Source organism: Bubalus bubalis, chromosome 13 (assembly GCF_019923935.1).
Source record: "Bubalus bubalis isolate 160015118507 breed Murrah chromosome 13, NDDB_SH_1, whole genome shotgun sequence".
Classification (NCBI taxonomy): Eukaryota; Metazoa; Chordata; class Mammalia; order Artiodactyla; family Bovidae; genus Bubalus; species Bubalus bubalis.
The window spans coordinates 88,969,038-88,993,658 of NC_059169.1; the positions used below are offsets into that span (position 1 = coordinate 88,969,038).

Genomic DNA, 24,621 nt, shown 5'->3' on the forward strand with positions numbered 1-24,621 from the left:
AGGAAATATAATGAATATACGGTATGCTTGTATGAGTATAGAGAAGAAGGAAAGCAAAACTTATGGATCACTCCCAGGTTTCAGTTTTAAAAGCTAGATTGAAGTTGATGCTCTTCTGAAAACAGTGAAAGGTTCTGGAAAGAGGCAGGGAACTACTGAGTAATATATCTGATATATTGGTGGTGAGATATCTCTGGACAGTCAGTAAAGAGAAATATTAAAGTTCAATGAAAGGCATCTGCCTTTGAAATATAGAAGTACAAATATAGAGGCATCTCAAATCTGATATATCCAATATGTTATTCTTGATTCTACTGTCTCCATCCAATGATACAATATCAGTAGTTGTCCCATCATTTACCCTATAGTTAAAGACAACATATTAGCAACATATTTGATTTGTCTCTTTTCCTCTCAGCCCACATGGAACTGATTTACAATTGCCTCAAAATTCAATTATAATCTCAATATAATTATTATCATTTCCACAATGATAGCACGATTGTAATCTATTCCTTTGCTCCTTGGAAGTCTAGAAATACCTCCTAATGGGTTTCACCTTATCTCTGTTCTACTTGCCTCCTGGCAAAATAACCTGGTTCATTGCCTCTGTGAACTTTCTGTTCTAGCTACATGATGTTTCTCCATATATTTGCATGGATCATGTGCTCATTTAATCCTGGTCTCACCTCAAAAGACATGACTTCAGTTAGTATGATAACCTCTAGGCCCATCCATGTTGCTGCAGATGACATTATTTTGTTCTTTTTTAATGGCTGAGTAATATTCCATCGTATATATGTACCACTTCTTCTTTATCCATTTCTCTCTTGATGCACACATAGGTTACTTCCATGTCTTGGCTATTGTAAATAGAGCTTCAGTGAACATTGGGATGCCTATATCTTTTTGAATTATAGCTTTCTCTGGATGTATGCACAGGAGTGAAATTTCTGGATCGTGTGTGTGTTCTACTTCTAATTTTTAAAGAACACCCATACTGTTATCCATAGTGGTTGTATATATTTATTAATATATTCTGACCATATCCTCTCTAGCATTTATTGTTTGTAGACTTTACGATGATGGCCATTTTCACTGGTGTGAGGTGCACCACAGCCTTGTTGTGGTTTTGCTGCATTTCTCTAAGAATTGGCAATGTTGGATATCTTCCTATGTGCTTTTTGACCTTCTGTATGTCTTCTTCATAGAAATGTCTTTTTAAATCTTCTGCCCATTTGTGGTTGTTTTATATATATATATATATATAGAGAGAGAGAGAGAGAGAGAGAGAGAAAGAGAGAGAGAGAGAGAGAGAGAGATATGCATATATATTTATATCTATCTATATCTATCTATCTATCTATCTATCTATATATATATATATATATATTAAGAGAGAAAGTTGCATGAGCTCTCCATATATTTGGGAGATTAATCCCTTGTCAGTTCATGGCTTGTGGATATTTTCCTTGCAGGTTGCCTTTTCATTTTTGTTTATGGTCTCCTTTGCTTTGCAAAGCTTATAAGTGCAGTAAGTCAGACAGAGGAAGAAAAATATCATATGCCATCACTTACATGTGGAATCTAAGAAAATGATACAAATAAACTTATTCACAAAACAGAAACATATTCACGGGCTTCAAAAACAAATTTATGTTTGCCAAAATGGAAAGATTGGAGTGGAGGCATAAGTTAGAAGTTTGGGATTAACATATACACAAAATTATATATTAAATAATCAACAAAGATGGAACTCTTCTCAATATTCTCTAATAACTTAGATGGGAAAGACTGAAAAAGAATAGGTATATGTATGTGTGTGTGTGTGTGTGTGTGTGTATGTATGTATATATATATATATATAAAACTCAGTGATAAAGAATCCACCTACCATGAAAGTTCAATCCATGGGTGGGGAAGATCCCCTGGAGAAGGAAATGGCAACACACTCCAGAATTATTGCCTGGGGAATCCCATGGACAGAAGAGCTTTGTGGGCTACAATTCATGGGGTTACAAAGAGTCAGACATGACTTAATAACTAAACAGCAAATAACTGAATCACCTTGCTGTATACCTGAAATTAATACAACATTGTAAATCAACTAACTCCAATGTAAAATAAAAATTAAATTAAAAAAGAAGACACCCTTTCAGAATGTGTTTGAATGACTGTTCTTTGTAAATTATCCCCCACTCAAATCACTTTTTATTCACTGTCTGCTTTATTTTATATTAATTTAAACTTTTATTCACCATCTGTCTATATCATTAGTATTTAAGTGCCATTAAAGAAAGGGATTTTTCCTCCTTCATTTCAGTATCTCCCAAATTTGAAATACTAGAAAGCTGTGGTACATATACACAATGGAGTATTACTCAGCCATTAAAAAGAATACATTTGAATCAGTTCTAATGAGGTGGATGAAACTGGAGCCTATTATACAGAGTGAAGTAAGCCAGAAAGAAAAACGCCAATACAGTATAATAACGCATATATATGGAATTTAGAAAGATGGTACCGACAATCCTGTATGCGAGACAGCAAAAGAGACACAGATGTATAGAACAGTCTTTTGGACTCTGTGGGAGAGGGAAGGGGGGATGGTTTGGGAGAATGGTATTAAAACATGTATAATATCATATAAGAAATGAATCGCCAGTCCAGGTTCAATGCAGGATACAGGAAGCTTGGGGCTGGTGCACTGGGATGACCCAGAGGGATGGTATGGGGAGGGAGGTGGCGTGGGGTTCAGGATGGGGAACACGTGTACACCCGTGGTGGATGGATGTTGATGTATGGCAAAACCAATACAATATTGTAAAGTAAAAGAAATTAAAAAAAAAATAAAGAAATACTACCTTGTTATAAATATTTGGGATTATTTGTTTTGTGAGTGAATGCAGTATGCAAGAGTTTTGGAAATGCAAGTGTTTTAGGTTTGAAATGTCTCTGCCTTAAACCTTTACAAATCTTTCTTCTATTTAAAGAAATGTAGGCAAAATATTTAAGTATAAAGGAAGGCAAAACATAATAGCACTCTCTGCTTAGTTCTGTTAAGAATCTTACACATTTGTCTGTGGAAAGCCTGCTTCTCCTAACTTAGCAGACATGATTTATCTGTTGTCCTTATGTTTGTCTTAAGGGTTTTTAAAGAGTACAACCAGACTGCTGATTTCCAAAGGGTTTTATTTCAGCATGAGGAACATAGGACTTTTATATTTGGAAGCACAAACTCTCCTAATTATATACAACCTACTGTTCTAAATTTTGCATGCCACTTTGCAGTTTAGTTCTGTGAGACTTAGTTCCTACCAATTTTGGTGTCAGAAATTTGACATTCAGATTGCTTTTGTTAAGTAATGGATTTAGTATTGAATGAAATTTAGCATCTTCCTCTGGGCTTCTTCTTAAATATATATTTTTTTAACCTGTGTGCAGTGATCAGCCTACAATGTCATGATAGTAAGTCAAATACTCATCCTAATTTATAAATTCAGAGAAAATATCTTTAACCCTCAGTAAGATAATTTTGCTAACATTTTTTCTTCAAACAGTGAAAGACTAGAATACAACTTTAATAATTCACTAAATAAATACCTACACATTAATTTGTATTTATTAAATATAAGAAAATTTGTAGAGGCAAATTAATAGAAGAGACACTATGGAATTCTGATATTAGCTAGATTCATATTGTGGTTTTGAATTTTAATTAACGAATAATGCTTACCTATTGAATAGCATCAGTTACATTTTGTGATCATGTGTTAGCTTTCAGAAAATATATAAATATATACATACATATACGTACATTTGTTATTTATATAAGTATGCATGAATATGTATGAGCTTCACCATGAAAGCCTGGCCATAAATAATTATAAATATTTAATCAACAAAATATTACCTAAAATTTACAGCAGTTAAAATAAATACATTCAAATCCTTCCTGTTTTGCTTTAATACCTGTTCCTTCTATTCATTAATCCATAAAAGAGCTTATGATAAATACTGTAGAACCTCTGTGGTAAAGTATAGTAAGTAAGTAAGTGTTAGTCACTCAGTCGTGCCCGACTCTTTGCGACCCAATGGACTGTAGCCCACAAGGCTCCTGTGTCCATGAGATTTTCCAGGCAAGGATACTGGAGTCGGTTGCCATTTCCTTTTCCAGGGGATCTTCCCGACTCAAGGATTGAACCCGGGTCTCCTGCACTGCAGGCAGATTCTTTACCAACTGAGCTACAAGGAAAGTTCAAACTATAGTAATACCTTCTAATAAGAAAAAAATATGAGTATTATTTAAAATTTCCCTTTAGGATGTTGTCTAACATTATTTATACTGCAAGGCAGCTTGAAAAATGGCAAAATCATTAAAGGATTTCATTGTGAATATTTTCCAACCTGTAAAAAAAGATTGAAATGACTTTAATTATAGTTTTACTTTGAGCTATTTTTTACTTCATTGTATTCCTGGTAGTATTCCTAAGTGCTGGTAGTATTCTTAAGTGCTAGTCCAACTTAAAGATGGTTACACTCCTTTATGCTTGTTTGATAACATAATTAGATATCACAGTTATATAATGAAAATATCCTTTGGTTTTTGAAAATTAAAGATGTGGAAGTTTTAAATACACATTCTATAACATAGGTAAGTAAGACTTCTTTTGTAATCTTATTTATATTATTTTTATTTTCCATTAATCTCATGATTTCCAAGTTAAAACTTTTGTTTTCTGTTCACTGACTGCAAGTTTGTCTTGCAGATATCGCTGTCATTTGATTTAAATGAGCTATACAATATTTTTCAATTTAAATAAAAGATTTCAGTTTTTTTTATTTATAGGAAAGAATGTTGTAATTTGATTATCTCTGATAATTTTATTCCTCGATGCATGTTCTTATACTTTTCAAATATCTCCAAATTTTGTATTATTTTTTGAGAGAAGTATCTCAGAGGATAAATTATGCAAGTTTTTTTTTTATTATAAAAGTTTATAGATATAATTTGGTGCTAATTAATAATTACATTCTAAATGTTCATTTGTGAGTGTGCTCAGTCATGTCCAACTCTTTGTGACCCTGTGGACTGTAGCCAGCCAGGCTTTTCTGTCCAAGGGATTCTCTAGGCAAGAATACTGGAGTGGGTTCCCATTTCTTCCTCCAGGGGATCTTCCTGACCCAGGGATGCAACCCACATCTCCTGTGTGTCCTGCATTGGCAATCAGAATATTCACCATTATGGGCAAATTAATAAGATGGAGCCAGTCAGACTCTCTAGTCCCATGCTCTCATGCCCTCTCACTCCATGTTCTGTAAACAATGATTTTGCACAGTTAAGTAACAGCTGAAATCACTTATAACACTGTGCATGGACATCATGAGGTACTCACTTGGTCATAGGCTACTTTGTATGGTACGCCTATATGAGCTTCACCATGAAAGTCCTGGCCTCTAATGCACTGGGGCTCCACTGAGGCAGCATTATGGTTATGTTATGTGAGCTTATGTTTTGGCTATATTATGACTACATTATGGTGATGTTATGACTGCTGCTACAACTGATGTGTTAGCCAGAAGAGAAGTTGTGTTATGACTGTCATGCCAGCCAAGAGAGAATAAATATGTGCCATTCCTGTGGCTCTTCAAGTATTCTTCCACCCTCTTAGCTTATGCCTTGCCTACCATGAGTTCAGAGAACAGTGAGAAGAGTGTGAACAGCAAGACAGTAGGCAACACGAACATGATCAGAAATACAACCACTGAGCCAACTTGTTTTTGTTCAGTTGCTAAGTTATGCCCAACTCTTTCAGGGTATGGACTGCAGCATACCAGACTCTCTTGTTCTTCACTATTTCCCTGAATTTGCTCAAACTCATATCCATTCAGTAAGTAACTCCATCCAGAAATCTCATCCTCTGTTGCCTGCTTCTTCTCTTGCCCTCAATTTTTCTCATTATCAAGGTCTTTTCAAAAGAGTCTACTCTTCCTATCAGGTGGTGAAAGTATCAGCACTTCAGCTTCAGCATCTGTGCTTCCAATGAATACTTAAGGTTGATTTCCTTTAGGGCGGACTGGTTTTATCTCCTTCCTGTCCAAGGGACTCTCAAAAGTCTTCTCCAACACCAGAGTCTGAAAGAATCAATTCATTGGTACTCAGCCATCTTTACAGTCCAACTCTCACATCCACACATGACTGCTGGAAAAAACATAGCTTTCACTGCATGGACATTTGTCAGCAAGTTGATATCTCTGCTTTCTAATATGCTGTCTAGGTTTGTCACAGCTTTTCTTCCAAAGTGTGCTGAGGTCCATGGGGTAGCAAAGAGTCAGACACGACTGAGCACCTGAACTGAACTTCCAGAGAGCAAGCGTCTTTTAATTTCATGGTTTCACTCACATCCACAGTGATTTTGGAGACCAATAAAACATAATATGTCACTGTCTGCATGTCTTCCTCATCCATTTGCCATGAAGTGATGGGACTGGATGCCATGATTTTAGTTTTAAGAATGTTGAGTTTTAAGCCAACTTTATTACTCTCCTATTTCACCTTCAGTAAGAGGCTTTTTAGTTCCTCTTTGCTGTCTGCCATTAAAGTGGTATAATCTACATTATTTGAGGTCATTGATATTCTCCTTGCATTCCTGATCCCAGATTGAACTTCACCCATCCCGGCATTGCACATGTTGTTCAGTTCAGTTCAGTCACTTAGTCGTGTCTGCCTCTTTGCAACCCCATGGACCACAGCACACCAGGCCACACTGTCCATCACCAACTCCCAGAGTTTACCCAAACTCATGTCCATTGAGTCGGTGATGCCATCCAACCATCTCATCCTCTGTCCTCACATTCTCCTCTTGCTTTCAATCTTTCCCAGCATCAGGGTCTTTCAAATGAGTCAGTTCTTCTCATCAGGTGGCCAAAGTATTGGAGTTTCATCTTCAGCATCAGTCCATCCAAAGAATATTCTGGACTAATTTCCTTTAGGATGAACTGGTTGGATCTCTTTGCTGTCCAAAGGACTCTCAAGAGTCTTCTGCAACACCACAGTTCAAAAGCATCAATTCTTTGGCACTCAACTTTCTTTATAGTCCAACTCTCACATTCATATATGACTACTGGATAAACCATAACCTTGACTAGATGGACCATTGTTGACAAAGTAATGTGTCTGCTTTTTAATACGCTGTCTAGATTGGTCATGACTTTTCTTCCAAGAAGCAAGTGTCTTTTAATTTCATGGCTGCAGTCACCATGTGCAGTGATTTTGGAGCCTCCCCCCAAAATAAAGTCAGCCACTGTTTCCACTGTTTCTCCATCTATTTGCCATGAAGTGGGACCAGATGCCATTGAAAGGTTGTTGCTGAACCATGCAAAGACAGTGGGATTCTTGGCCTCTGGAGGAGAAGAATTCAATCCTGGGCCAGAGATGAGGCTTGATCACTCAGAGCTTTTGTGTAATAAAGTTTTATTAAAGTATAAAGGAGATAGAGAAGGCTTCTGACATAGGCATCAGAAGGGGGCAGAAAGAGTACCCCCTTGCTAGTGTTAGCAATGGAATTATATGCTAATTAGTTATTACAGTGAATCAAAAGAATGTCTGGAGGTTGTAAAGGCCTCACTGGACCTACTCCCATAATTTACATTTTAAGATAACAGGGTTAGCCAGAAGTTTTTTTTTTCCCAGAGACTGTCCTCAAGCAGGATACATTGTTGTTATATAATCCTAAGGAATGTAGAGGGGAAAAAAAGTTTGTCCTTTCTTCCTCCTTGAGAATTCCAGACCCCTCTCTCCTTGCGGACCCCTAGACTTCTTATCAACCTGCCTAGGAAATGACTCTCTCATTCCCCCCTTTTCTTTTAGGAAAATTATTTTGCCAAGGGAAAGGGGCATTGCTTTCATTCCATAACTACTTCCTGCTGTTTAGGGGCATAGTCCCTAATTTGTTAAGGCAACATATTCTCCTAATCCTCATACTGAGGGTCTCTGATCCAGGGGCCTCAAATAATAGTTGGAGGAGGCTGTGGCACTCATAGGAGCTCAGACAACCATTTGTAAGTTAAAAGCCTTCATGCAACTAGAAACAAATCCAGTTACACAGTTACAGAAACAGGGAGCAGACAATAAAAAATAGAACAATCAGAATTATTGTAATTAAGATAGTTTTCCACCATGGGGAACTAGTTAACGTCTCCCAAAGTGAGGCAATTGAGGCTTCAGGAGTATCCATAGCCCCAATCATCTTGGTCATCTGTTTAGTAAAATGAGTAACATTAGTGCTCATATCCGGAGAAGGCAATGGCACCCCACTCCAGTACTCTTGCCTGGAAAATCCCATGAGTGGAGGAGCCTGGTAGGCTGCAGTCCATGGGGTCGCTAAGAGTCGGATACGACTGAGCGACTTCCCTTTCACTTTTCACTTTCATGCATTGGAGAAGGAAATGGCAACCCACCCCAGTGTTCTTGCCTGGAGAATCCCAGGGACGGGAGAGCCTGGTGGGCTGTCGTCTATGGGGTTGCACAGAGTTGGACACGACTGAAGTGACTTAGCAGTGCTCATATCAGGTATATAAGTACAGCATTGGGTATGAATAATGGCACACATTCCTCCTTGTGCAGCTCTCAGAATATCTAAAGCTAATCTGTTTTGTAAAACCACCTTTCTAATTTGTGCTTGTTCAGCATTAAGAGCTGAAATAGCCTTTTGAGAACCTTTTAGTGCCTGTTCAGTAAAAGTAGTCAAAGCATCCACTCGTAGCATAACATCTGTAGTTCGCAAAGAGGGAACAAACACTGAAGGCAAATAATCATACCAGTGAAATACAGACCTTGCCTACCGAGTTTTAAGGTGGGGTAAATTATCAGGCTTTTCTTTAAGCTCTGAAAATATAAAGCCATGAGTAAAGGCTAGACCTAAGGTACATCTCGCTATCCAACCAAGGGGAAGCCAGGCCCATAGGTGAGAGCCACATATCCAATAGGTCCCATTTGGAGAAAGCCAACATGACTGAGATATCCAGTCCCAATCAGTGCCTGGCAAGACAAAGGGAGGACCTGAATTGGGGTTGGAAAACATGGGAATGATTACATTGCATATTTCCTGAGGCAAAAGTCCCAAGTGTTTCCAATCACTATAATTAAGTAGTTGACTAACACCTGGGATGGCTCTGTTCCCAGCATATAGGAGCAGTAGATATTATATGTCCTTTTTCAGGTGTTAACCATATAACTTCATCCCATATTTGATAAACGTCAGGTAAGAAACCATTAGATCTAGACCTATTTGCCTTATGTGTAGCAAAATAGTCATTGAACCGAGACAATCTATAATCAAAATCAAAAGTCACATTATGTCCATAGTTAAAGTACAACGTGTTGCACCAATACATTTTAGGGTTATTAGATGTCATCAGATGAAGAAGAGACATCACATATGATTGTTGTTGCAGGTATTCACAGACTTGGAGAAAGTCTTTTCCTTGAAGTGGAGATGTCCACCATGGGAAGTCTTCCACTGATGAAGACGGGAGTGCTCCACTGACCCAGCAGGTAAACTGATTGTGAAATGCTGTGTAGGAGTGAGACCAGGACAAGAAGGCATCGTCTTGAGGATCAACCGACAGACTCAGGATTTTTGGAGTCAGCAGAAGTCGGCTCATATAGATTATCAGGCCCATCTGAAAAGTACAAAGTCAGAGCATAGAAAGTAAAGACATAAAATGACATCACTTAGTTCTGGTCAGGGTGCCACCTCTTAACTCGAGTATGATGAACCCACGAATCAGTTCCTGGCACTTTGACAGCTGTGGGAGAAGAAAGAATAACCTGATAAGGGCCTTCCCAGAGGGGCTAAAGGGATGGGCCTCCAGATCCCAATGTTTTTATGAGGACCTCAGTTCCTGGCTCAAATAGAGGCTTGCTTGACTCAGAGGCTGGGTCAGGAGTCATCTCCTGGAGTTCTGTTAATGTCTGTTGAAAAGCTGAGAGCTGAGTTACATAATTAGTTAATTCCAAGCCTTCAAGTTCTATAACAATGTCCGTGCATAAGAAAGGCCTTCCATAAATACATTCAAAGGGGGACAGTCCCTCCTTTTTGGGGGCAGTTCGAGGCCTCATTAAAGCTATGGGTAGGACGTTAATCCAATTGCCCTGTGTCTCTTGAGTTAATTTGTGCAGATGTCTTTTGATAATATCATTAGCTTTTTCAACCTTTCCTGAGGATTGGGGTCTCCAGGAACAGTGTAAGTGACAATCTATTCCTAGAGCTTTAGATACCCCCTGAGTTACAGCAGCTTTAAAGGTGGAGCCATTGTCACTCTGAAGGCTCCGTGGCAGTCCAAACCTGGGGATAATTTTATGGATTAAAATCTTTATAACCTCCTTGTTCACTACAACAGGGAAAAGCCTCAATCCACCCAGTAAAAGTATCCACCCAAACTTGTAAGCAACAATACATTAGCTTTTGGCATATGAGTAAGATCAATTTCCCAGTCCTTTCCAGGATACTTTCCACTTCGTTGCAATCCAGATTTTGCTAGCTTTTCAGTCTTTGGGTTATTTTTCTGACAAACCTCACACCTTTTGATACTGTTCTTTAAAGTTTTCATTACATTTTTACCTTCAAACAAATGAGAAGCCATCTGGTAAGTACTCTCTGCACCCAAATGAAAACTATGGTGTAAACTCTTAAGAATTTTCCATTGAGCACTTTCAGGAATTATTAATTGTCCATCCTCAGACTGTAACCATCTTTTACCAGTAATATTTGCTCCTCTTTTCTCATATCTTTCTAATTCTTCATCAGTAGATTATGGCTTTTCCTGTTCCACAGGACCTGTCCAGATCAAAGGCATCTATAGTGAAGGGGTTTCGTAAAGTGCTGCTTTTCTGGCTTGACAGTCAGCCAGCTCATTACCTTCAGCTACTTTACTCCCATCCCTGTTGTGTCCTTTGCAATGCATAACAGTTACCTCGTTAGGACAATATATAGCAGTTAAAAGTCTCTCGATCTCTCTGAAATGTTTAATAGGTTCTCCTGTTGTTGTTTTAAACTGTCTTTCTTTCCATATTGTAGCGTGAGCATGTAAAGTCAAATAAGCATACTTAGAATCAGTGTAGATATTTACCCGCTGCCCTTTGCTTAACTCGGGTCAGAGCCACAAACTCCACTAACTGAGCACTGGTTCCCTGGGAGACAGATTTTGCTTCCAAAACTTGTTCAGCAGTCATCATAGTGTAACCTGCTTTACACTTTCCACCACAAACGAAAGAACTGCTATCAGTAAATATTTCCATGCCAGGGTTGTCTAATGGGGTATCCATTAAATTTTCCTGAGCTGCATAGTTTAAAGTTAGGAATTGGGAACAATCGTGATCAGGTGTATCATTTTCTTTCTCAGGAAGGAAAGTGGCAGGATTTAAATTTCCACAAACTTTAAGGTAGTTACCGGTCCTTCTAACAACAATGACTGATATTTAAGAAGTCTGTCATCCAAATATTAACCTTAGAATTGAAGATTCCACTCACATCATGAGAAGTCAGTATAGTAAGGTTTTGTCCATTAATTATTTTTAAAGCTTCATATGCTAATAAAGCCACTGCCCCAATTACTCTTAGGCACTGGGGCCAACCACGTAAAATTACATCCAATTTTCTGTTTAGATAAGCAACAGTTTGCTGGTGAGGGCCTTGGGGTTGTGTCAAAACTCCCAAGGCCACACCTTTTCTTTCTGTGACAAACAAATTAAATTCTGACCCTGTGGGCAAGCTCAGAGCAGGAGCTTGCAGGAGGGCAGTCTGAAGAACCTTAAAAGCCTTTTGAGTATCTGGAAACCAAAAACCAGTTTGTCGGTTTGGGCCTGCTAAGTTTCAGCTATAAGTTTATATAAAGGCTGGGTAAGTTCTCCATAACCCAGAATCCAAATGTGACAGTAGCCTGTGATTTCCAAAAATCTTCTCAATTGTCTTAAAGTCATAGGTAGGGGAGGATTTAGTATAGGTTTAATTCTCTCATTGCCTATGGCCTTAGTCTCTTCTGATATGATTAGGCCCAGATAGCTAGCAGATTGTTGACAAAGCTGAGCCTTTTCTCTTGATATCTTGTACCACAGCCTGACAGAAAGTTTAAGAATCCTTTTGAGGCTCGTGAACAAGTTTCTTCTCTCTCAGCACAGAGCAAAATATCATCTACATATTGTAACACCACTGCTTGGGAGCTGTTAAAGTTTTTAGATCTTGTGACAAACTTTGTCTAAATAAGTGAGGACTGTCACAAAATCCCTGGGACAAAACTCTACAGGTTAACTGAGAAACTGGCTGCGTGGGGTCCTCAGAGGCAAATAGAAATTGACTTTCCTCCGCCAAAGGCACTGAATAGAAGGCATCTTTCAAGTCAATTACTGAGAAATATTTGGCTCCTTCAGGAATTTCAGACAATAGAGTATAAGGATTAGGCACCACAGGGTGTAAAGGAACTACAGCTTCATTTATTATTTGTAAATCTCGACCTAGTCTCCATTTACCAATTGATTTCTTTATACCCAAAATAGAAGTATCGTATGGACTGGTTACAGGGAATTAATAGTCCCTGCTCCTTTAAATTTTCGATGATGGGTTTTAACCATTTTTTAACTTCAGGTTTCAGTGGATACTGCTTCTTATGTGGAAATAAGTGCGGGTCTTTGAGCTTGACAACTACAGGAATAGCATTTTGTGCTCGACCCACAGATTTTCCATCAGTCCATACACTAGGATTTGTATTTTGTTCAATTAAAGGGAGAGAAAGAGAAGGCTCCATATTCATGAAAACAAAGGCATGGACTTTGTTCAGTATCAGTTCAGTTCAGTCACTCGGTCGTGTGCGACTCTTTGTGACTCCATGAATCGCAGCACGCCAGGCCTCCCTGTCCATCACCACCTCCTGGAGTTCACTCAAACTCATGTCCATCGAGTTGGTGATGCCATCCAGCCATCTAATCCTCTGTTGTCCCCTTCTCCTCCTGCCCCCAGTCTCTCCCAGCATCAGGGTCTTTTCCAATGAGTCAACTCTTCACATGAGGTGGCCAAAGTACTGGAGTTTCAGCTTTAGCATCAGTCCTTCCAATTAACACCCAGGACTGATCTCCTTTAGAATGGACTGGTTGGATCTCCTTGCAGTCCAGAGTCTCCTCCAACACCACAGTTCAAAAGCATAAATTCTTCAGTGCTCAGCTTTCTTCACAGTCCAACTCTCACATCCATACATGACCACTGGAAAAACCATAGCCTTGACTAGATGGACCTTTATTGACAAAGTAATGTCTCTGCTTTTGAATATGCTGTCTAGGTTGGTCATAACTTTCCTTCCAAGGAGTAAGCATCTTTTAATTTCATGGCTGCAGTCACCATCTGCAGTGATTTTGGAGCCCCCCAAAAATAAAGTCTGACACTGTTTCCACTGTTTCCCCATCTATTTCCCATGAAGTGATGGGACCAGATGCTATGATCTTTGTTTTCTGAATGTTGAGCTTTAAGCCAACTTTTTCACTCTCCTCTTTCACTTTTATCAAGAGGCTTTTTAGTTCCTCTTCACCTTCTGCCATAAGGGTGGTGTCATCTGCATATATGAGGTTATTGATATTTCTTCTGGCAATCTTGATTCCAGCTTGTGCTTCTTCCAGCCCAGTGTTTCTCATGGTTTACTCTGCATAGAAGTTAAATAAGCAGGGTGACAATATACAGCCTTGACATACTCCTTTTCCTATTTTGAACCTGTCTGTTGTTCCATGTCCAGTTCTAACTGTTGTTTCCTGACCTGCATGTAGGTTTCTCAAGAGGCAGATAAGGTGGTCCGGTATTCCCATCTCTTTCAGAATTTTCCACAGTTTATTGTGTTCAGTATATCCCTCCCCAAAAGGGGTGAGGAAGATTCTGGCATGATCAGAAACTCGTGTGAAAATAGCACCAAATCTCAGCCAAAACTGACAGAAACACCGAAGTAATATGTTTTGGCTCTTCCAGACAGTTCCATTATGGAAGCAGATCAGGAAGAACCTGGGCCAGGGGCTTCAGTAAGCATGGAGTAAGTTGCCCCAGTATCTAAAAGGAAATTGATGGATTGCCCCTCCCCCCCAAAGTTATTATACCTGAGGTTCCTCAGTTGTAATTAGGATGGGAGCTTGTATGGGGAACCCCAGGCACCTTCAGTCCTGATTGTCTTGAGAGTCCAACCCCTGAAACTTACACCTCTGGGGCGTAGTCTCTCTTCCAGTGTGGTCCTTTGCAGACCGGACATGGAACCGGGGGCAGCTTAGATGCCTGAGGGCAATCTCACTTGAGATGACCCTCCTTTCCACAGTAATAGCAAGCCCATCCCTTTTCACCTGGGTCCCTCTGGGCATTTTTCTCAGGCTGTTGAAGAACGGTTTTCATAGCCATTGCGGAGGCTTCTGCCGTTCCTTAGTCTTTTTCCACCTTTCTTTCTTTTTTAAAATATTTCCTACCATAATAGACTGTCTGAGCCAGTTGTAACAGATTATCTAAAGACTGATTTGGGCCATAGGCCCATTTTAATAGCTTACGACTGATATCTGGAGCTGACTGAGTGAGAAATCTATCTTTTAAGATCACTTTTCCCTCTTCACTTTCGGGATCAATCTCAGTGAATCTGTGAAGGGCTTCTCTCAGTCTATCTAGGAATTTACCAGGAGCTTCCTTCTCCTCCTGTTCTGTGTTTGCCAATTTGCCATTGTTTAAAGGCTTAGCACATGCCTGCCTAAGTCCTTCAAGAATACATCTGGCAAAATGACTCTGATCCCATCTTCCTTTAGCTCTGTTGTATTCCCAGTCTGGTTTTGTAGTTGGAACCGCATGATTTTCTGTGGGGAGGGCAGTTATCTCATCCTCCCTCTCCCCTACTGATCTATTACCAAACCATTTATCTCCATAAGCAGCCACTTTTCCCAAAACTCGACTTTTTGAGTTGGGAGCCAGCCTTTGTCCCAAGATACACATCACATCCTTCCAAGTAAGGTCATAAAGCAGAGTAACACCTTTAAAAGCTCTAATATATTTTTCTGGGTCCTCTAAATAGTCTCCCAGATCCTCCTTGATTTTTTTTTTTATTTCTTGATAAGAAAAAGGATTATTAACTCTCATAGACTGATTATTATTCCCGGTAGGTGCTTCATGAAGAGGGAACAGCTTGTGTGGCTGTTCCTCAATCTCTCTGGCTGCTATGTGCTTATGATCCCAAGGATAGATTGGAGAAACCTGTTTTTCTTTATCTCTTTGTTTCCTTTCCTCCATCTTATCTAGCAAGGTAGGAGGGCAGGAGGGAGCTAAAGGAGTCACACTGAAATCTATACCCATAGGACATAAGTCTGGCATATATCACAGAGAGAAAAAGGGCAACACATAGTCTACTTCTACCCATTTTCCTTTTTTTTTTTTTTTTTTTTTTTTTACAGAACTGGTCTAATTGTAAAACAGTATTATACTTAAGAGACCCTCCAACCGGCCACCATTCACCATCCTCCAATGGATACCGTGGCCATGCAGTATCACATAGGAAGACCAGGTGTGTCTTCTTTAAGCCCTGGGGATCAAATCTATCCCAGTTTTTCAGGATGCAGTTCAAAGGAGTGGGGCTGGAATTGTTAGCTCCCATCTGTAAGAGAGAGAGAAAAAAGCGACCAGCACCCTCTGTCTATTGCAGGCGTCCCTCCTTGTTCTAGATGGGGGTGTAGACAGACTTTCAGATCAGATCAGTCACACAGTCGTGTCCGACTCTTTGCAACCCCATGAATCGCAGCACACCAGGCCTCCCTATCCATCACCAACTCCCAGAGTTCACTGAGACTCACGTCCATCGAGTCAGTGATGCCATCCAGCCATCTCGTACACCAAAGCTTTTCTTTCCTGGTCGGACTTAGTCAGTCCCTTACCAATGCAGGCGACATACTCGTCTCTTGCCGTTCTACCACCGAGATGGGGTGGGGATGCACCACGGGTAGACCTGATAGCATCCCTGACTGATGTACAGCTCCTCACCATTAAAACCTTGCTTACCTCTGATGCCACCTGGGGTGCAATCAGAGTAACCTTCCAGAATGCCTCCCAGGCTAAACTGCTGGGGGAAACATTTCTCACCTGAGTGCTTATGCACTACCCTGAGTATATTCTTGACAACAATAAGACCAATACGAACATAAAACTGAGATGTTCCTTCCAAGCGTCACCACACCAGTATAAGAGCCTCCTAAGCATCACCATACCAGTATAAGAGTCTCCTCTGGTCCACTAAGAACCAGTGTTATCAATGGGAAAAAATTTCACTGTAGTTCCAATCTGAGTAAACTTTAACCTCAGAGATGCTCTTGGAACTAGAGCTCCATCTAGCTTCTGAATTTTTGAGTCCTAGCAAGGCTAGGAGCTTTCAGACTACCAATCTATGTTTGGGACCTAAGTAACAGTACACAGTAACAGCATAGATCACAAGTCCCGTGAAAGTCAATGATCTGACAGATTAAGTTAGTACTTCTAATTCCCTGGTGGCTCAGATGGTAAAGCATCTGCCTACAATGAAGGAGACCCAGGTTCAATCCCTGGGTTGGGAAGATCCTCTGGAGAAGGAAATAACAACGCATTCTAGTACTCTTGCCTGGATAATCCCATGGACAGAGGAATGTTGTAGGCTACAGTCCGTGGGGTCACAAAGAGTCAGACACGACTGAGCAACTTCACTTCACTTCTTCTAATTTCCAAGAAGTTACAAAATGGTCAAAGAGACTGAAAAGTTTGACAGAGAAAGGAGAGTTCTGTCCACACGCTTTGCCCACTTCTGGTCGGTCCCCCAAAGGATACATTGGGTGCCTCTTGGCATTGACAGGTTGGTATAAACCCCCAACAGGCTTTGCCATAAGTCATATGGGGTCACCACAGAACCACAGAGCAGGGCTCCTCACTTGCTTCACACAGAGTGTTTCATTCATTCACACAAGCACACTGTAGAGTTAGTAGTACAGCAGAAAACATGTTCACTAGGAGAACAAAGAACTGGAGCTCCAAGCATCCTTACCTTGTCCTGAAGAATACCAGATGAGCCTCCAAGATGAAAGGTTGTTGCTGAACCATGCAAAGACGCCAGGATTCTTGGCCTCCAGAGGAGAAGAATTCAGTCTGGGGCCAGAGACAAGGCTTGATCACTCAGAACTTTTGTGTAATAAAGTTTTATTAAAGTATAAAGGAGATAGAGAAAGCTTCTGACATAAGTATCAGAAGGGGGCAGAAAGAGTACCCCCTTGCTAATATACCCCCTTGCTAGTGTTAGCAATGGAATTATATACTCTTTAATTAGTTATTAAAATGAATCAAAAGAATGTCTGGAGGTTGTAAAGAGCTCACTAGACCTACTCCCATAATTTACATTTTAAGATAACAGGATTAGCCAGAAGGATTTTTCCATAGACTGTCCTCAAGCAGGATACATTATTGTTATATAATCCTAAGGAATATAGAGGGGAAAAAGTTTGTCTTTTTTCCCTCCTTGATAATTCCAGACCCCTCTCCCCTTGGGAACCCCTAGACTTCTTATCAACGTACCTAGGAAATGATTCTCTCACCATGATCTTAGTTTTATGAATGTTGAGGTTTAAGCCAACTTTTTCACTCTCCTCTTTCACTTTCATCAAAAGGCTCTTTAGTTCTTTGCTTTCTGCCATAAATGTGGTATCATTTGCATATCTTCATATTGATACTTCTCCTGGCAATCTTCATTCGAGCTTGTGCTTCATCCAGCCCAGCACTTCTCATGATATACTCTCTGCATATAAGTTAAATAAGCAGGATGACAATATAAGCCTTGATGTACATCTGTCCCATTTTGAACCAGTACATTGCTCCATGTCTGGTTCTAACTGTTGCTTCTTAACTAGCATACAGGTTCTGCAGGAGGTAGATAAGATGGTCTGGTCAAATTGCCAACATTTGTTGGAACATAGGAAAAAGCAAGAGAATTCCAGAAAAGCATCTCTTCTACTTCATTGACCATGCTACAGCCTTTGACTGTGTGGATCACAACAAACTGGAAAATTCTTAAAGAGATGGAATACCAGACCACCTTACCTGTCTCCTGAGAAACCTGTATGCAGATCAAGAAGCAACAGTTAGAACCAGACATGGAACAACTGACTGGTTCCAATTGGGAAAGGAGTATGTCAAGGATGTTTATTGTCATCCTGCTTCTTTAAATTTTAGGCAGAGTACATCATGCATATTGCTGAGCTGGAAGAAACAGTAGCCAAAACCAAGATTGCAGAGAAGAATATTAATAACCTGAGATATGCCAGTGGCACCACCTTAATGGCAGTAAGCCAAGAAGAACTAAAGAGCTTCTTAATAAAGGTGAAAGAGGAGAGTGAAAAAGCTGGCTTAAAACTCAACATTCAAAAAACTGAGATCATGACATCCGGTCCCATCACTTCATGGCAAATGTATGGGGAAACAATGGAAACAGTGACTGACTTTTTTCTTGGGTGCCAAAATCACCACAGGTGGTGACTGCAGCCATGTAATTTAAAGACAGTTGTTCCTTGGGAGAATATCTATCACAAACATAGAAAACACATTAAAAAGCAGAGACAGTACTTTGCTAACAAAGATCCGTATCATCAAAGCTATGGTTTTTCCAGTAGTCATGTCAGGATGTAAGAGTTGAACCATAAAGAAGACTGAGTGCCAAAGAACTGATGGTTTTTTTTTTTTTTAATAATTAATTTATTTTAACTGGGGGATAATTACCTTACAATATTGAGGTGGTTTTTGCCATATATCAACATGAATGAATGCTTTTGAATTGTGGTGTTGGAGAAGACTCTTGAGAATCCCTTGGACTGCAGAGAGATAAAACCAGTCATTCTTAAAGGAAATCAAGCCTGAATATTAATTGGAAGAACTTGTGCTAAAGATGAAAATCCAATAGTTTGGCCAAATTTGCGAAGAGCCAACTCATTAAATAAAGCCCCCGATGCTAGGAAAGATTGACAGAAGGAGAAGGGAATGACAGGACAAAATAGTTGCATGGCATCACCTACTCAATGGACATGAGTTTCAGCAAGCTCCAAGAGACAGTGAATATCAACTGTAAGTTGGCACTCACCAAGAGCATTGCCAATGACTGAACAACAAAGGCATTGGCCATCTGCCTCTATGGTATTGAACCCAATGCTGCTATAGCTGTTGACCTTCAGCAACCTCTGAGGGAGTTCAGGGTGGAGTGAGGCACTCTGCGCTCCAGGGAATCTGGTGGGACAGGTCTTTAGTTGGATGTTTTTAGGAACAGATTTTATGATCTCAATCCTTGCATCTCCTTATATAGAGAAGCACTAAATACCTCCATGAGGACATCAGATCCTCCTAACTAACAAAAAAACTTTGTAAAATGAATACTTCATGGTATTGAACTCCCCCTTCACCCAAACTTTACATATTGACCTTCCCCCCACTGCTGCTTTGGAGCAGTGTGTCTGAGTTATCTGAGATGCTGCTTTCCAGGCTACAGGCCTAATTTTGCCTCCAATTAAAATTTAACTCTCATGTTGTACATATTTTTAGACGACATTCAGTTCAGTTCAGTTCAGCTGCTCAGTTGTGTCCGATTCTTTGCGACCCCATGAATCGCAGCACACTAGGCCTCCATGTCCATCACCAACTCCCGGAGTTCACCCAAACTCATGTCCATCGAGTTGGTGATCCAGCCATATCATCCTCTGTCATCCCCTTCTCCTCCTGCCCCCAATCCCTCCCAGCATCCAGCATCAGGGTCTTTTTCAATGAGTCAGCTGCTCGTATGAGGTGGCCAAAGTATTGGAGTTTCAGCCTCAGCATCAGTCCTTCTTTTTTTTTTTTTTTAACAAGTGTTTTTTTTTTTTTTTTTTTTTTTTTTAATTTATTATTATTATTTTTACTTTACAATATTGTATTGGTTTTTCCATACATCAGCATGAACCCACCACAGGTGTACATGCATTCCCAATCCTGAACCCCCTTCCACCTCCCTCCCCATACCATCCCTTAGCCGATTATAGAGTGAAGTAAGCCAGAAAGAAAAACACCAATACAGTATACTAACGCATATATATGGCAGTTAGAAAGATGGCAACGATAACCCTGTATGTGAGACAGCAAAAGCATCAGTCCTTCTAATGAACACCCAGACTGGTCTCCTTTAGGATGGACTGGTTGGATCTCCTTGCAGTCCAAGGGATTTGCAAGAGTCTTCTCCAGCACCACAGTTCAAAAGCATCAATTCTTCAGTGCTCAGCTTTCTTCACAGTCCAAATCTCACATCTATATGTGAGCACTGGAAAAACCATAGCCTTGACTAGATGGACCTTTGTTGGAAAAATAATATCTCTTCTTTTGAATATGCTATCTAGGTTGGTCATAAGCGTCTTTTAAGTTCATGGCTGCAATCACCATCTGCAGTGATTTTAGAGCCCCAAAAAATAAAGTTTGACAATGTTTCCACAGTTTTTCTATCTATTCCCATGAAATTATAGGACCAGATGCCATGATCTTAGTTTTCTGAATGTTGAGCTTTAAGCCAACTTTTTCACTCTCCTCTTTCACTTTCATCAAGAGGCTTTTTAGTTCCTCTTCACTTTCTGCCATAAGGGTGGTGTCATCTGCATATCTGAAGTTCCTGATATTTCTCCCAGCAATCTTGATTCCAGCCTGTGCTTCCTCCAGCCTAGCATTTCTCCTGATGTAATCTGCATATAAATTAAATAAGCAGGGCAACAATATACAGCCTTAACACACTCCTTTTCCTATTTGGAACCAGTCTGTTGTTCCATGTCCAGTTCTAACTGTTGCTTCCTGAGCTGCATATAGGTTTCTCAAGAGGCAGGTCAGGTGGTCTGGTATTCCCTTCTCTTTCAGAATTTCCCATAGTTTATTGTGATCCACAAAGTCAAAGGCTTTGACATAGTCAATAAAACAGAAATATATATATATATATATATATATATATATATATATACACTCTCTTGCTTTTTTGATGATCCAGGGGATGTTGCAATTTGATCTCTGGTTCGTCTGCTTTTTCTAAAACCAGCTTGAATATCTGGAAGTTCATGGCTCATGTATTGCTGAAGCCTGGCTTGGAGAACTTTGAGCATTACTTTACTAGCGTGTGAGATGAGTGCAATTGTGCGGTAGTTTGAGCATTCTTTGGCACTGCCTTTCTTTGGGATTGGAATGAAAACTGACATTTTCCAGTCCTGTGGCCACTGCTAAGTTTTCCAAATTTGCTGTCATATTGAGTGCAGCACTTTCACAAAATCATCTTTCAGGATTTGAAATAGCTCCACTGGAATTCCATCACCTCCACTAACTTTGTTTGTAGTGATGCTTTCTAAGGCCCACTTGACTTCACATTCCAGGATGTCTGGCTCTAGGTGAGTGATCACACCATCGTGATTATCTGGGTCATGAAGATCTTCTTTGTACAGTTCTTCTGTGTATTCTTGCCACCTCTTCTTAATATCTTCTGCTTCTGTTAGGTCCATACGATTTCTGTGCTTTTTTGAGCCTATATTTGCATGAAATATTCCATTGGAATCTCTAATTTTCTTGAAGACATCTGTAGTCTTCCCTATTCTGTTGTTTTCCTCTATTTTCTTGCATTGATCGCTGAGGAAGGCTTTCTTATCTCTCCTTGCTATTCTTTGGAACTCTGCATTAAAATGGGAACATCTTTCCTTTTCACAGCTATATGTAAGGCCTCCTCAAATAGCCATTTTGCTTTTTTGCATTTCTTTTCCATGGGGATGGTCTTGATCCCTGTCTCCTGTACAATGACACAAACCTCCGTCCATAGTTCATGAAATACTCTGCCTATCAAATCTACTCCCTAAATCTATTTCTCACTTCCACTGTATAATCATAAGGGATTTTATTTAGGTCATACCTGAATGGTCTACTGGTTTTCCCTAGTTTGTTCAATTTAAGTCTGAATTTGGCAATAAGGAGTTCATGATCTAAGCCACAGTCTCCTCCCAGTCTTGTTTTTGGTGACTGTATAGAACTTCTCCGTTTTCAGCTAAAAAGAATATAATCAATCTGATTTCATTGTTGACCATCTGATGATGTCCATGTGTAGAGTCTTCTCTTGTGTTTTTGAAAGGGGGTGTTTGCTATGACTAGTACATTCTCTTGGCAAAACTCTATTAGCCTTTGCCCTGCTTCATTCTGTATTCCAAGGCCAAATTTGCCTGTTACCCCAGATGTTTCTTGACTTCCTACTTTTGCATTGCAGTTCCCTATAATGGAAACGACATCTTTTTGGGGTGTTAGTTCTAAAAGTTCTTGTATATCTTCATAGAACTGTTCAACTTCAGCTTCTTCAGCGTTACTGTTTGGGGCATAGGCTTGGGTCACCATGATATTGAATGGTTTGCCTTGGAAACGAACAGAGATCATTCTGTCATTCTTGAGATTGCCTCTAAGTACTGCATTTAGGACTCTTTTGTTGACCATGATGGCTACTCCATTTATTCTAAGGGATTCTTGCCCACAGTAGTAGATATACTCGTCATCTGAGTTAAATTCACCCATTCCAGTCCATTTTAGTTTGCTGATTCCTAGATTGTTGACATTCACTCATGCCATCTCCTGTTTGACCGCTTCCAATTTGTCTTGATTCATGGACCTAACATTCTAGGTTCCTATGCAATATTGCTCTTTACAGCATCAGACCTTGCTTCTATCACCAGTCACATCCACAACTGGGTATTGTTTTTGCTTTGGGTCCATCCCTTCGTTCCGAGGTCCAGCCCCGGCTGATCCAGGGTATTCGAAGGAGAGACGGCTAGGCGACCTATTCAAATGTTAATTAGAGATAATAAAGAGTAATAGAATGAGGATAGCTCAGTAGGAAAATTCAGTGGAGAAAAGAAGCTGAGTGGTTTGGTTTATGCGGAAAATCAATATAACCCGTGACACCAGGTTAGCTCTGCCCACGGAGGCCGCAGGCGCCCTCTCGAATAGCGGAAGGTGCCCCACCTTAGACACCTTCTCGAGTGGGTCTTAGAAGCCCAGGCAAATAAATGGTTGCAGAGGATATCTGCGCTCCAGATGGACACTCAGCTGGAAGTTAAAGGGAAGAATGACATGGGGAGACCAAGCGTTGGTGAGCAAGGCCCATAGCTTTATTTTCAACAGGGGCTTTTATACCCTAAGTTACACATAGAGGATAATAGGGGATGCGAAGTCAGCAGTCTTTGATGCTTATCAAAAACCAGGGTTTCTTTCCTGCAAATTTATCGTATACAAATGGTTTAGGTGATTTACATCATCTTCTGGCCAGAGGCCTATTAACATTTTATGACTGTTGACAAGCACTTATCAACAAAGACTTATTTTCTCTAAGAGTAATTATTTTAAGGTTTGGCGCCATCTTCCGAAGATAAGATTACCTCCCTATAGGGTGGATGTGTAATGGGTTTACAAAGGAAAGAATTTATTACCTTAAGGGTCTAAAGTTACTAACACCAAGGCCACTACTTATTTTTTCTACATACCAACTATATTAATTAATGCACATTCAAGGATACAATTCAGGGGATGTGAAAACTTGGCAACAAACATTGGCTCATCAATGAAATCTTTTACTAGTTTTATTCTGACAGTTTCTAATTCTCTGAGAGGCTCTAAGCTATTTGAATATCTTAAGCTTCCCGTGCCTCTCGAGGCTGGGAGACTGTACACAATCGAATGCATAGCTGTAGGTGTCCGGGTAAACTTGTCAGGCGAGTTAGAGAGCCGTCTGAGGGGTTTGGATTTAAACACTCCTAATTGCCCAGGAACTTTATTAATTGGAGCTGTAAGTTAACTCTTTGACAGAGAGAGCGAGATGGTGGTGGGGGACAGCCCCCAGTAAAGTCAGAGGTGAGAGCACAAAGCAATAAAGTAGGCAGACTCTGGTTTTTTGGGGGTAGATGCTCGAGAATATCCGGGGGCACTCCCGAGGCTCGATCCTGCCCTTGCGTATGCCGAGCCTCCTTCCTCATGACCTTTGTTACGAGTGGAATGTCTCTCGCCAGCTCCCGGCACCTTCGTTCTTTCTGGAGTTATTTCTCCATTGATCTCCTGTAGCATATTGGGCACCTACCGACCTGGGGAGTTCCTCTTTCAGTATCCTATCATTTTGCCTTTTCATACTGTTCATGGGGTTCTCAAGGCAGGAATACTGAAGTGGTTTGCCATTCCCTTCTCCAGTGGACCACATTCTGTCAGACCTCTCCACCATGACCCGTCCGTCTTGGGGGGCCCCACACAGCATGGCTTAGTTTCATTGAGTTAGACAAGACTCTGGTATGTGTGATCAGATTGGCTAGTTTTCTGTGATTATGGTTTCAGTGTGTCTGTCCTCTGATGCCCTCTCGCAACACATACTGTCTTACTTGGGTTTCTCTTGGATGTGGGGTATCTCTTCACAGCTGTTCCAGCAAAGCACAGCTACTGCTCCTTACCTTGGAAGAGGTTGCCCTTCCTGACGTTGGACATGGAGTAGCTCCTCTCAGCACTCCTGTGTCTGTGCAGCCGCCACTCCTTGGACATGGGGTTGCTCCTC

At 40.3% G+C, this 24,621-nt stretch overlaps 1 pseudogene; it reads right to left on the bottom strand.

Annotated features, from left to right (window-relative positions):
* Positions 1 to 7,978: 7,978 nt before the first annotated feature.
* LOC123328925 lies at positions 7,979 to 9,684 on the bottom strand (annotated as a pseudogene).
* Positions 9,685 to 24,621: the final 14,937 nt, after the last annotated feature.